Below are 8,780 nucleotides of genomic sequence, written 5' to 3' on the forward strand. Positions count from 1 at the left end.
AACCCTTACGACTCCAGGAGCCATCACCATTATATATGATGACCTCTGGGAAATCCAGTTTTCCGGAGGAAGGAAAGGGAGAGGAAGGGGAAGGCAGCCCCCCAATGGGTCAGGTAGAGGTAATTGATGAATTTGCACCTGGGTGATTAGATAGGGAGCTCTAATGGAAGAAACGGTGCAGGTTGAAGGAAGGAATGGTGAGGTCAGCAGGAAGGAAGTAATGTGAGGTGTAGGTGATGAAGGTGCGGAATCTAGAGAGGAAGCAAAGAGGAGAAAGAAGAAAGTGAGCCCTGTTATTGGGCAGAGCGGAGCAAACCCCCCTTCCAAGCCCAGAGCTCGTGCCATGCGTGTTCCCAGGAGGCACCGGGCCCGGGCTCATGGACTTGCCGGTGACTGGGCCTCATGATGGACACAAGTGCCTGACCTCAAGGAAGTCCCACGTGGCCTGACCTAAAGGAAGCTGGTGGGCAAAGTTATGTCAAATAAAATTCTGCAGGGCTTCCCCTGCCCTGGTCAGCTGGCTAATGCTGCTCTCCAAAGCTAGCCATGCTCAGACGCCCTGAAGAAGGAGTGGGCACAGTGCCCGGTGCCAGGTGAGACGTCACAAGGCCTTCAGATTCACCCCCCACCCCCCGGCTCCAGGCAGCTTCCTCTTCGAGACCAGCCAGAGGAACAGGTGGTCACCTCCCTCGGGCACAGGTCCCAGGGTCACAAAGCCTTCATAGCGTTGCTCCAGCTCACGGACGTCATTTCTCAGTTACTGCGTAGTAGGGCTACAGTTTCTCCCACACTGTGGAGTCCTTCCAACCAGTTGGGCCAAATGGAGGGGTTGGGCTCCTGGTCCATTGAATTCCCGGCCCAGGAAGCTATGGTGTGAGGCTTCCTTGTAATTTGTAATATATTTTCAGAGCTACTCAAGAAATCATTTAGACATCAGGACTTTCATAAATGATGCTACTAAAATTGTATGAACAAACACGACGCTAAGAGAGTGTAGAGAAAGCCTACATTGGCCTGCCTTCCCCAGCAACATAAGAAATAGTTTTACCCCTAAGAAGCTTATAATAGGTGGGAGGGTGGGGGATGAATGTGCATTTAAAAACAAAATGCAGAGAATAATTAAATATTAAAAGGTGGGGATGCTTGCTGATTACGACTGTCCTGTAATGTGGCTCAGGGAGTCAGTTCTGTGTCAGGGAATTCACCGGGACCTGGGACCAGCGCTGGGCCTGCAGAGAGCAGGATTTGTATCAGTGAAGGAAAGAAGCGAGGGGTTCCAGGGATGGAGAATTGCATGAGTAATTGCCTACAGAGTATGCTGGGCAGGAGGGCATGGACTGACCAAATGCAGGATGATAAGATGGGTGAGAAAAGGTGGGTGAATGGAGAGGGGTTGTCAGGAGGTGGGGGCAGAGAGCAGTTATAAAGTCTCTGCACACCCAGCTCCAGGAATTGGGGATGTTGGAAACGTCAGAAGGAAGACATGGTAGGGAGGGAGCTGAGGAAACTTGGGGCAATTGCTGGATAACAGCAGGCCTGGGAGGCTGTTTTCCTGTGGGGTGGCTGCCTGGAGAGTTGAGGGAGCCACTCTTCCCTCAGGCCCTGCCCTGGAGCAACAGGGACTCCCTCAGTGCTGATCAGAGACAGTCCCCTGCTTTCCTAGTAACCAAGGTGGCCACGCTGCCTCAGGCCCCAGGGAGGCACTGTGGGGCTTTGCCCAGGGAAGGGCAGGATTCAGCGCTTCCACAAACATTCTGGGCCAGCTGTTCTGGGTGCCTATGCGAAGCACCATAGGGAAATGGAAATAAGTGAGGCTGCTTCCTGCCCCCCAGGGACCCACAGTCTCAGGGAAGAAGACTCGGAGTCACAGCACTGACGGAAGCCAGAGTGGTACATACTCACAGGCCGTGGGGAGGGGTGCGGAGATGAATCCTGCCGCAGAGGACTGGAGAAGTCGCCTCTGAGGAGGGCGTGGGTTGCACCAACTCAGAGAATGAGGGTGGACTCGGGAGAAGATTCTGGCGAGAGAACAACCGGAGCTCAGGCACCGGGACTGCAGAGTATGCCATCTGCCCACAGAAGGGCCAGGCCACCTTTGTGGGGGCAGAGGGCCAAGGGCTGGCTGGTCCCAGGCATGTGAGGGAGGCTGAGGACAGAGGTGGGGAGGTTGAGGCTGATGCTGAGTGCCAGGTAGCAAGAGGCCTAGAGAGAGAAGGGCTTAGAGCAGGGGTGTCCAAACTGCGTCCCGCGGGCCAGCTGCGGCCCGCGATCCATTGGTAATTGGCCCGCAGCAAATTCCAAAAATATATTTAGTTTACTTAAGTAAACCAGGTGAGGCAATATGTACTTCACCTCGAGTGAGTGGCCCGGCTGTTTGTGTATTTTACCGCAGATGGCCCTTGGTGAAAAACGTTGAAAAAAGTTTGGACACCCCTGGCTTAGAGGGTAGATTCAGGGACTCATGGCAGCATTCGGGGAGTCCCCTCGCTTGATCTGAATTTTAGGGCATATGGAGGACTAGGTCCGGACCCGCACTAGCAGTTGGCAGGCCAGTGGGGGAGGCTGGACACAGGAGCTTCTGCTCGGTGGGAAAACGCTTGAGTCCTGTGGGAGCAGAGGATGGTGTGCTGAACTCTGCCCTGGACCTGGAGGTGGGCTGGGGCTGGGGAGACATTTGAACTGGGCTTGGGGCCTTGGGGTGGTGGGACTTCCCTGGGTTGGGGGAAGAGGGGTTTCAGGCCGTGCAGTTAGCATGACAAAGCGGGTGATGCCAGAAAAGGACAAGGCAGTGAGACTATCAGAGTGGAGTGGCTGTCGCTGTGGGCTGTGTGTGTGTGTGTGTGTGTGTGTGTGTGTGTGTGTGTGAAAGAGAGAGAGAGAGCGCGCTCTGGGAGGTGAGGCCGGAAAGGAAAATTGGGGCTCACTCTGGGAGGCCTTCACCTGCCCTGCAAGGGGCCTGGATGTCACTCTTATGCAGTGAGGAGGAGACCAAGGGTTACCATGCGCACAGGGAAAGTGAACTCTGACCGCTGCCTGGAGGAGGAAGGAGGAGACAGCGGCAGGAGGCAGGGACAAGTGAGGAGGCTGGCGCACGGGTCCATTACAGCACCAGGTCAGTAGATGAAGGGACCTGGACGCCAGCAGAAGTCATTCCTGGGCCACAGTGCCCAGGGGGGTAGGAGGGGTGACCAGGAAGGAGTCGAGGGTGGCAACAAGACTTCCTGGTTATAGAACTGGGTTGGGCCATGAAATAAGAGAGGAAATATAAGAAGGTAAATAGGTCTGTGGGAGCAGGATGTCAGTCCTGTCTCAGACGTTCTGAGTCTGAATTGCTTGGGGCGCTGCCCAACAAGAAGTTGAAAATGCTGGAAATTAGGGCAGACGGAAAAACCTGAGAAACATCAAGACTTGAAGAGTAGGTTTAAAAACTTGAGAAGAGAGTATTCATGGAACTAAGACAACATCTAGGACAGGACGTGGCTACAGTGGTCATGTACAGTGGTCACGAGCAACGTGGGGGAGGAAAGGAAAGAGAGACACTCACTTGGAAGGAAGTTCACGGGACGTTGGCAACAGTCTGAATATAGAGAATGCCTTTAACCCTGGACTAACGTTGGTGCTTTAGGGTAAAGTAGGCATTGGGGGAAGGGGAGTGAGTTTGGATGTGAACCTTTCTAATCTTAGCAGGGGTGGGACATTGTCAAGATGTTTGAGCCAAGTGCCCAGTATGCACTGAAGGAGTGAGAGGGAAGGCGAAAGAACCGAAAAGAGGCTGGCGGACAAGGCAGAAAGGGCTGAGCCTCTAAGAGAATCTAATCCCCTGGCCCCAGCTGTCACCTGTGACCCTCACCAGTGAGTAAGCGTCACCACACTCAGCTAGGGCTTGCTGGAGAGTTCTTGTTCACTCCACCAAACCCCATCCCCTTCCAGAAGCCGCCTCTCCCTTTCCTCCCTCGCTGTTTCCAGATGACTCCTGATGTTCTCTGGGACCTAACAGGACTGTCCAGGTGAGTGTCCTGCGCCCAGCATACCAGGGGCTCTCTGAGCATGGGGACCCTTCTTCATGTTCTCCACGTTATCAAGGACAGGGCCCCCGTGTGCCGGGAGCAGGCACACCACGCGACACTCAGTCTCCTAAACAGACAAGTATACCTGACATCCCGTTTCTTCCCGGCAGGAACTGAGCCAGATGCTATGGGCATGTGACCGCCCCAGACTTCCAGGTTGGGACATAGTCATTCAATCCAGGTGCTAGTGTAACTTTCCCCTGGATATTTACCTGATCGGCTCCAAATAGGTGAGATGCCTGGGATTCGGGGTGAAGGGTCAGGAAAGGCTTGTTTTTACCTATGCAGCCCCCCTCTCTCAGAGGCCCCATGTTGTCACATGTTTTCCAGTTCCTGTGGTGACCTAATCACAGAGCTAGGATTTGTATTGTTCTGGGGAGAAAAGGCAAGGGCCACGGAGTGAGGACTGACGTCTGTCCATGTCCATCAACTGGGCAGCTGAGTCACCACCACGGTCTGGTGTGTCCGTGGAGTCACTTCCCTGTGGTTGGAGGTTCCCGCTGGTCTTCCCTCTTTGGCAAGAGGCTGGTACCCGGTCTGCGTCTGTCAGCAAGTGCAGGCAACAGGGCACCCCTGGGCACTGCAGGATGGAAGGGACGTCACTGAAGGGGATACAGTTCTCCCTTCAGAACTTACAGGGCCAGGGACAACATTCCCTGTCCTTTCAGAGGACACATGTATATTCACAGAGTTTCTAGGGACATCTAGCTATTGGCTTATGCTGTGACCTCAACTAAGCCATCTGACTTCTCTGAGCCTCAGTCGCCTTCTGTACCAAATGAAGAAACTGGCACTGTCTCATCGGCTTGTTATGGGAGAGAAATGAGACTGTGCCAAAAAAAAAAAAGTGCCTAACACCATATACCTAGCTTTCTACAAAGCCTCCAGTAAATATGAACTGACAGTTATTGCTGATTGGCTAGATGCTGGCCACATGTCTCTGGACCACCTGGAAGGTGGAACAGAGGGAGCTCCTGCCGCTCGCCCAACACATGTGCTGGCCACCTGTCAGGCAGCCACCCCCATCCGCCACCATTAAGAATTGCAATAAGAAGCTTCAATTGCTCAGACACAGAAAGGAAGAGGACAAGAGAATTAATGGGTCAGCAAGGCTGTGGGGACAAAGAGGCAGTGAGGCAGACATCCCAGAGAGAAGGCGCTCAGGCCGCCCAGGGCTGCTCCAGGCTTCTAACATGTCCCTGTTCTGCGGCTGTGTGTGATGGCTCAGTGCCTTCTGATGACAGCCTGGCTTTCTAGATGGAATTCCCCACCTGAGAGAGGGTGCTGACAGTGAACGTGGTTCTCGGGCTCACTCAGTGGCTATATCCTCACCATGATGGCTGTTGCAGTGTGACTCACCCCACAGCCCAGTCACCTCTGAGGCTTCTAACCAACTCAGGTTGTGGAAACCCATCCCCTGGAATGTGATGACCACAGATGGGTGCTCCCCATTGGAGAGGAGTCCAGCCTGCCCCAAGGGGAACCCCATGAGACACCTACTTTGCAGTCATCTGATGGCCCCCATGGCATGTTCCATGCTGACCTCTGCTAGATGCTATAGCCAGGCCAGCTGAGAGCTGCCACCACGGGGTTGGCCCTAAGTATTGCTTTTCAGACTGGGGTGCAACACCCGTAAATGGGTCCTGGAACCAGTTTAATGGGTGGGATGAGCATTCTGAACAATTAGAATAGAATCACATATATCAGAGGGCCTTATAGGGAGTAAGGGTGAGTGTAATTTCATGACTCGTGTGTGTGTGTGCGCGTGCGCTTGCGCGTGTGTGCACTGCATGGATACAGCAATAGAAAGATGGCACATTCTGATTAGGTCATTTGAGGGGCATTTAATAAAGGGACGATTTATGAAGACATGGGCATGGTGTAGGAAAATCACAGGGGTAGTGCAGGGCCAGGGCTGGGAACTGTAGGGCTTAGTTATCTCCCTTAGTCTTGAAGGAGGAAGGGGTTTCCAGAACTTGGAGACAGAGCGAGTGATGTGGAGAGGACGCAGACAGGAGCTGTGATGGGCCGCAGAGAGAGCAGGCCAGCCAGCCTGTGGCAACCAGGGGGGCGATAAGTACTTACCCTCTCTCCTCTCCCTCCCTCCCATGTCCTGCTGGGGCTGCCCACTAGCTGCCCAGGGAAGCCTGAGGGCAGGGGCCAGACGGGATCCGTGTGTGCTAAACATCCAGTACATAATGTGTGCACGGGATGCAATGTTAAAATACACAGTATTTCTTACTGGGAGCCTCAGTTAATGAAGTTTTTAAAACCCTAGACACATGTGTGTGACACTGCAGCTACTGCCAGGAAGAAGCCAAATGTGTCTGAATGGCCCCAGGTCAGGGGCCCCAGCTGCTGGAAGAAGGTTTTGGGTGTGATGCTAATGTGGGCAAGAAGCAGTGGTGCCACTTCCAGCAGACACGTTCCTCATGCCCCGGGGAACCACCTCTGCCTGATGCCAGACAGACAGCGGGCTGAGTGCAGCCCACAGTGTCCACAGGCTGTGGCTAAGGTCAGGGGAGGGAGGGAAGGAGAGGCAGAGAGGGTGGGAGAGAGGAACAAAGGGGCCTGTGGTCAGTGCCGCCCACATGCAGTTGCCTCAGCTCCTCAGGAACAAAGGGCAAAGTTCTATTTCTAGAGCCTGTGGGAGCAGGAGAAAACGACGGTCTTGATTTCCACAGTCTTGCGGTTGGCTCGCTAATCCTTGGGCTACGAGGAGCTGCTCTGGACCCACACAAAAGTGTCTCTGAGCCTCGTTTCCACAGCCCACACTGCTGCTGAGCCCAGCACGGCTTGGTCACATGCTGGGGACCTCACGTCTTCCTAGGCAGTGTGATCAGGCTCCAAGGCTGACGTTCCTGAACCTCAGACCAGTCGCCACAAGCCCGGCTGCCACCCACCTGCAGAGACCCAATCCAGAGCTGAGGGTGGAAGCGCTGCCACACTCACCGAAAGCCAGCCCCAATTCCCAGAAGAGAGACTCTTCTGGAAAGGAAATAATATCCTCTAATGATTAAAAAAAAGAAGGATAATATCAATGTTCACAATAACGGGGAACTCTGATTTTGCCCTTGTTGTTTGCCCTTGTTGTATCCTCTCTCCTCTCCCTCCCTCCCATGTCCCTTGTTGTTTCCTCGGTCAATAAACAACACCACTGCCCTTCACAGACTGGGTTCCTCCTGGTTTATTCATCTCTGCTTAGGGCGGAGGGAGTTAATAAGGTGGAGAGCATTTTGCCCTTTGAACCTCCTCCTCCCTCAGAATATCTTCATTTTGGCCACATTCCTGTTATCAGTAATGGCTGGGACAGAGTCTCAAGGACAGAGTTAAATGTGGCTCCCAGACTATGTTCTCTCCTCCACCCAAACCAGCAGGTTTGGGGTTGGACCATTAAATTAGGCTCCTTGACCCAGTTCCAACATGTGTATGGGAGGGGTCCCCACACCTCCAACAAGCAATTCTCAGACGCCAGCAGGGTGTCCAAGAATTCAACTCAATTCTGACACTGTCTACCTAGATATAGCGTCAGATTCCACAGGTTGAAGGGCTTAGTCCTGCAAGACTGCCCTCCCACACCAGTCACAAGCCCAGGCTGTTGTTACCTGTGCTTCTGACTGGCTGGCTATAAATGGCAGGTTCCAACAACCCCCTCCAACTCAGCATGCAAATCGAAAGTCCAGAGTGTCGCCTGTGCTTCTGACCAACTGCCTATAAGTTGGGGGTGCCCACAATCTCTTCCTTGGGTTCCATTAATTTGATAGAGTGGTTCATCGTACACAGAGAAACACTTGCTAGATCACAGGTTTATCAACTGTGGATATAACTCAGGAACAGCCAGATGGAGGCGATGCATAGGGCAAGGTAGGGGGAAAGGCCATGCAGCTTCCATGCCCTCTGTGCCACTCCCTGAATCGCCACGTTTCACCAACCCAGACGCCTTCAGAACCCAGTGCCTTGGGTTTTTATGGAGGCTTCATTACATAGGCATGACTGATCAAACCATTGGCGTAGGTGATTGATTCAACCCCGAGCCCCTCTACCCTCCCCAGGACTGAAAGTTCTGCCCCTCTAATCACATGGTTGGCTTCCTGGCAACCAGCCCCATCCTTAGGTTCCGTCCAAAAGTCACCTCATTCACATAAAAGACACCTTCATTGCTCTCATCGCTTAGAAAATTCCGAGTATTTTAGGAGTTCTGTGCCAGAACCGGGCGAAGAACAAATGTATGTCTTTTATTATAAATCACAACATCACAACCCTGACATTAGATCCTGAAGATACTCCATAGAAATGTCCTGCCAGTGTCTGATTTTTAAGCCAACCAAACAGAAAGCTTAGTGTTTGACCATCTCCCTCAGAGAGAAGCGGCTCTGCCTCTTTGACTTCTTTTTTTTTTTTTTTTTTTTTTTTCAGATTAAAATTAAAGTTTAATAACACGTATATCTCACGTACACATGGGAGAGACCCAGGAACACTGAGAAACTTGCCAACATGGCAGAAGCCATCACCTTAAATACCACCTTCAGCTAAAGACAAAAGATGTTGTGAGTGGAGAGTCAGTTATGGGAGGTGACCAAGAAAAGCACAGGTAATTGTTACTCAGATTTAAGTCTTTGACTTCGTTTTATCCTCATGCTCTGCACCAGTGTCTGGGCTGTGATAAGGGCTCCGTTAAATACATACGGGGTCAAGGAATTCATCAAACACTCA

General features: G+C 52.6%; 1 long non-coding RNA gene across 1 annotated transcript; it reads left to right on the top strand.

Annotated features, from left to right (window-relative positions):
• Positions 1 to 2,759: 2,759 nt before the first annotated feature.
• LOC148756625 (uncharacterized) lies at positions 2,760 to 7,219 on the top strand. Its single transcript, XR_016022810.1, has 3 exons — positions 2,760 to 4,007; positions 4,178 to 4,297; positions 6,752 to 7,219. It is a non-coding gene; the product is annotated as an uncharacterized LOC148756625 (long non-coding RNA).
• Positions 7,220 to 8,780: the final 1,561 nt, after the last annotated feature.

The sequence above is a fragment of the Rhinolophus sinicus genome, chromosome 11, assembly GCF_057876585.1.
Source record: "Rhinolophus sinicus isolate RSI-liver-muscle chromosome 11, RSI-T2T, whole genome shotgun sequence".
Lineage (NCBI taxonomy): Eukaryota > Metazoa > Chordata > Mammalia > Chiroptera > Rhinolophidae > Rhinolophus > Rhinolophus sinicus.